This window comes from Eutrema salsugineum, unplaced genomic scaffold (assembly GCF_000478725.1).
Source record: "Eutrema salsugineum unplaced genomic scaffold, Eutsalg1_0 scaffold_14, whole genome shotgun sequence".
NCBI classification, from domain to species: Eukaryota; Viridiplantae; Streptophyta; class Magnoliopsida; order Brassicales; family Brassicaceae; genus Eutrema; species Eutrema salsugineum.
The window spans coordinates 8,403,878-8,409,948 of NW_006256877.1; the positions used below are offsets into that span (position 1 = coordinate 8,403,878).

General features: G+C 41.5%; 1 pseudogene; it reads left to right on the forward strand.

Moving 5' to 3' along the window:
• The first annotated feature begins 462 nt into the window (after nt 1–462).
• On the forward strand, nt 463–2,248 carry LOC112088469 (annotated as a pseudogene).
• Nucleotides 2,249–6,071: the final 3,823 nt, after the last annotated feature.

Sequence of the window (6,071 nt, forward strand, 5' to 3'; positions counted from 1 at the left end):
ATAGCTAAGAAAAAAGAATTTTGAGAAAGAACTCATAAGATCATAATGCACAAAGTACCTTGAGGCTCAAAGCTTTGAAGTATTGCCTCGGTTATCGAGCTAAAACATCTTACGAGGGATTTCTCAAATATTCTTAGTGCATCATAAAAACCAACTCTTGGCTTAGTATTACTCTAAGGGATAGATAAGAAATAAAGCATTCTGTCTTGGTTTCTGGTCTCATCATATATCATGGAAAGTTCTCTAAACACAACTCCTTTTAGAAAATCAACCTCTAGTAAGATAGATTACTTATATGAAATAGAGTATGTGAGTGAATATAGTAAAGTACCCATCACCCAGTTACCTTTATTAAACCCATATAAAGCTTTTACAAAACCAAACTCTACTTTCCCAAAGGTGATAAAACAAGTCTTTGGTCCCAGCAAACATGCCGCAAGAGAGCTAATCCTAGCCTCACAAATGGAGCAACATCTGGTTCCAGCGACGGAAACTGAGCAAATGATCCCCCTCCGTTTCAATGGAAGACTCATGGCTATACCCACCTACACTACGGAGCAATTAGGTTGGCGTTAACTCTGCATGGAAGAAAAGCCCTACCTGTCGTGGCGAGAGTTGCCCTACTCGACACAAAATACAGAGAATACCAGCATGCTTGCATAGCAACAATTCAGACAACCCTGAATGCAGGCAAATCCCTAGAGAAGAATTAGTCAAATTACTTCCAGAGTCTTGGGTGATAAATTACGGAAAGCTTCATGAAAGCAGCATACCGATTAAATCCGTGGACTCCTCCATCTACAAGAGAAAAGACAGAGCGATCGAGATATCTTTTAAACAACAAGATGGTGAAAAATCACGGCATCCAGCGTTTTGCACTGAGATAAATGCAATCTCTCCACCCGAGGAAGTACAACCCCTAAAGCAATATTTGCCCGGTGTTCCAATAAACAAATTTAATGCAGCCGGAGACCCTATCTATGCATTCTCAGACGAAACAGGTCACAAATTCTTTGACATCTGTGACTGTGACTATTGCCTAATGAGTAGCTCAGATGAAGAAGAAAAACCAAGGCGAAGAAAAAAGAAGTCATCCCAGCAAATTCTCAAGGAACGATACGAATCTGGAGACCCCGAAGTTGGTCTTCTTGGAGAACCTACAGGGAAGGAGTTTGAATACTATGTCTTGTATTCAAACGGATCAACTCCACCAACACCTGACAATGAAGATGTCCGCATATGTTATATGTTTGGTTCTTCGTCCTCTCAAGAGCCAACATTTCCAACACGAGAATTTGAAGAAGGAAACATCAGGCACTCATGGAAAATCAGAAATCCGAACGTTAAAAATCCAGATTGAACGGCAAAACAAGTTAGTGCAGCAGAAGCAACTTTAAATTGGCAATCAGAAAACGCTATGGTCCAAAACCATCTCTTGAGCCAAATCGACAGAAAGGTATCTATCCTGGACCTTTCAATCAAATAAATCAACAAAAGGATAAGTTCTCTTCACCAAGAACTCTTACACCTGGCGACTATTGTTTCCACAACTTCCCCACTCATGTACCAAAAGGAGTCAGAGCTAAGATCCCTTAAAGCCCAATTACAATCATTACAAAACCAGCCCAAAACACAGACCCCAATGCCATATGATCTCTTCACACCCTATCATATATATTCTCCACCAGCCATGACCCAAACACAACCTCTCCCCTTTTCCCATGACCCAAGTATCTTTGGATCATCCTCCTTCCTACCAACAAGAATCAAAGAGCAACGTCCTGCAAAAAAGAAACACCCAACTGTTCCTAAAGAAACTCTGAAGATTTCTGCGCCAGAAAACACGAAGACCACTTCACCTGAAAAGGGTGAAGCACAGTTTATGGTGGAACACGCCAAAAATCCAATCTCTACATTTCTTGAACAAGTGGTGGAGCAAACAAAACCACCAAAGCAACAACGTTCTGCGAAAAGCCTGATGACGCTACAAGAAAGTTCTGATGAGGAGTTCATAATCCCAAACTTCATGATGGCCGAACCAACAGTAGAAGAAGAAGATATGGAAAGCGATGGCGGAAACATATCTGAAGACAGAAGAGAACCACAGAGGCCTCAAACTCCACTGACTCACACAGTGGTTTCTCTTTCGACAATGTTCCCCCATCAAAATGGAGAGACAAAATCTACGAGATGCATGCATGGCTCACCGAACAACTACTCAACCCAGGAGCTACTCTCCCTACAGTAATAGACAAGCTAATCTCCAAATTCCAAGGTCGTCTCAGACAGTGGTGGATCAGCCTTGGAGATTACAGACAGCTACATATCCGCCAATCTCAATCAGTGGATACTGTGATTGGGCATATCCACAACGAATTTCTTGGCACGTGGGATCACTATACAATCCAAGCAAGGGAAGAATACATGAGCATGAGATGCTGCTCTTTCAAAAGAAAAGATCTGGAGAAGCACTATGAGAGGATGTCAAAAAGATTCTACGTACTAAATGGAATTGACGATGTCAATCTCAAGCAGGCGTACTTGAACTCACTTCCAGAACCTCTTGGAAATGAGACATCTCAAATATTATCCCTAAAGAATATGACTCTAAGTCAAGCTTCTTTGGGAGAAATATACCAGATCTCGCTTGCAGCTCTCGAGAAGCTGTGCAACCACCAAAAGTTCTTCAAACAGCTGCAAGAAAAAGGAAAACTACTTGGAAGAGCATGTGACCGTCCAGAGCTCTCCATCAAATGCAAAACAAAAAGGTGTAAATGTTCTACGAGCTATAAACAGGAGAAAAAATCCAGAAATAAATGGCAAAAGAGGTATCCCAAGCTATCTGGTGGAAAGAAATGGAAATTCTTCAGGAGAAAGAAACAAAGAGGCTACACGAAATCTGACAGATGCTACATCTGCAAAAAGAAAAGACATTATGCAAAACAATGTCCAAATAAGAAGAAGAGGGATTATCTCATTGGATATCTAGCCCAAGTAGAAGACATTGACGACTCGGACATCGAGTCCATCTTTTCTCTTGATGATGGACCAACTGATGATACAGTCCTTGCAATGGGAATTGAGCATGATGATGAATTCTCAGAAGAATCTGAAACCGAAGAAGAAGAGGATGCTGACGACCAATTCATGCTTTTTGATCTCTACACCCTAGACTCATGCAAGGTTGAAGAGTCAAAAAAAGCAGATTTGGCGTATCTATCCCAACCAGCTCCAAATTCCAAGATCTACATCTTCCCTACCAAATACGATAAGCCTATACCGGTGATAGCCTTCTTTGATACAGGAGTTGCGTCTTCAATCATCAAACCAGATATACTCCCATCAACCCATTGGGATCGGTGTTCAGTGGCCTTCAAAGCAGCCAACGGGCAGATATTCCACATCTCCCTCATCAGTAAGCCCATCCATATCCAATTATTTCTAGGATATATGGTTAAATCTAAAGTATATGGGTCTGATCTTCCGGGAAAAGACTTCATACTTGGATTTGATATCCTCTATAGCCTTAAAAGAGTATCTTGGCACCTATAAGGCCTTAAACACAAAAACCACCTGTTACCATGGACAACCATTTCCCAGTTTTACCCCATGGAACTCCTGAACCCCATTAAAGAAGAGATTACCAAGACCTCTTGTGCCAGTTCTCACTCAGAATTCCTCACCAAATGTTCTTCACCCCTATGGCAAAATTCAGACTTCTTCATATCCTTGCCATTCAAAAAAAATGAAGATATCAATCCCACAAAGGCTAGTCATCCAGGGATGAAGCCAGATCATTATACTCTGGCACTTGAAGAAGTAAACCTACTCCAAAAGGAAGGACTCATCGAAAAAACAACTTCACCATGGGCATGCGAGGCTTTCTACGTCAACCAAAGGGCAGGACAAGTCCGAGAAAAATTGAGGTTAGTCATCAATTACCAGCCACTCAATCACTTCCTTGCTGATGACAAGTTTCCATTACCGAAGCGAGAAGTCTTATTCCAAAGGCTTCCACAAGCACAAGTCTTCTCAAAATTCGACTTAAAAGCAGGATTTTGGCAACTGGGAATCAAACAGGAGGATATACCTAAAACAGGTTTTTGCATAGCAGACCGTCGTTTCCAATGGAAGGTTACGCCATTTGGATTAAAGGTGGCCCCATCGCTATTTCAAAAGGCAATGACAAAGATATTCGAGCCAATACTTCCAAATGCACTGGTATACATCGATGATATCCTCTTGTTCTCTCCGGAAATCGACTCCCATACCCGACTACTAGAGAAATTTCACAAGATCGTCCAACAGTATGGCATCATGCTCTCCGAGAAAAAGATGGCCATTCGAGAGACAGAGATAGATTTTCTTGGCATGCATATCTCAAAAGGGCAATACCATCTACAGCCTCACATTGCAACACAGCTCAACGAATTCCCAGATGACAAGCTCTCTTTCAAACAAGTCCAACAATTCCTTGGAGTTGTCAATTACATGGCGGAATTCATTCATGGCTTAGCAAAGTACAGGTCAATCCTTTCAACACAGCTAAAGAAAGATGCTCCTCCATGGGACGAAAGATGTACAGAAGTAGTGAAAGAGCTGAAACGGATCTCAAAGACTCTACCCTCATTGAAGATCCCTTTTAAAGGGAAAAGAATCCTACAAACTGATGCAAGCGACTGCTATTGGGGTGCTGTTCTCTTAGAAGAAGACGAAAAAGGAAAAAGAAGCATTTATGGATACAAAAGTGGTGTTTTCAAAGACAGTGAAAAGCACTACCATTCTACCTACAAGGAGATACTTGCAGTCAAGAGAGGCATAGAGAAGTTCGGGTTCCACCTAGTCGGACAACACTTTCTTATCGAAATGGACATGTCCTCCTTCCCAAAGATGATTCAGTTCAAGCAAAAGATCTTGCCACAAGCACAATTACTTAGATGGGCAAGTTGGTTTTCACAGTGGAAGTTTGACGTGAAGCACAACATAGGAAAAGACAATTTTCTCCCCGACTTCCTATCCAGAACACAAAGACAGATTTCAGCTGTCATACCGATGATATGCACTCTCACTCCAACCGAAGAGTCCCTGAGGGACATGATTGCAAAGATGCCACAAGGAATACAAGAAAAGATCCTAGAGACTGCTCTAGTCTATCAAAGATGTGAGAAGCTCCATGGATTCTTGAAGCTCTATGTCTACAGGTATGGTCTAGACCAAGGGCCACTCCTCCAGCTACCTTATCATCCGGTATTCCCTTTCCTCACTACCATAGACTTAAACCCAACTCACTATGGTAAATTTCTGCAAGAAGCGTATTTCCTATTATGGTACCTAGCGGAACTGTACACCATTGGAGTACTCATTGACAAAAGCAGATTACTTCAGTATCTGGCAAAGTGCATTCTGACAAGAAGGAAAGAGCACTACAAGTTGTTGTACAAGTGGCTCACATTGTTCCACGATGTGACATGGTGGCAAGAGAATATTCGAGCACAAGAAGGATACAAAGTCTTAGTCACTTTCAACATCATCACAAAGCAAGAACAACAAGAAGACGGAGTCATAATTCAGAGAGAATACAAAGCCCACATCCAGACAAGTTATAATGATGATCCTTTTGACGGGGAAAATTTTCACATAAGGACAAGAAACCTGGCAGCGATAAATCACATTGAAGAATCTGAAATTGACCCACAGTTATTTTGTCCTCACACTGCAAACTGGCACAACAGGGATGCTTATCCACATGACTTTATTGATGAAATACGACAAAATCTGGCAAGCTTCCATGATCAGTACGCGTGGCCACAAGATGATCCTGACCATCCAATCTACAGAGTTGAAGGAAAGAAGTACACAATCAAAAGGTATATCCCCGGGCCACAAAATCTTCATAACGAAGATAGTTTCTGACAGCGAAGAAGACGACGAGGATTCAGACTTCGGATAAGGGAGAATCTAATAATAAATAATGATGCACATGTTGAATAAGTAAAGCATCATAATCCATATGTTAAATAAGAAAAGAATAAAATATTTATGCGTGAGGAAGTTAGGTATCCACATGCTAC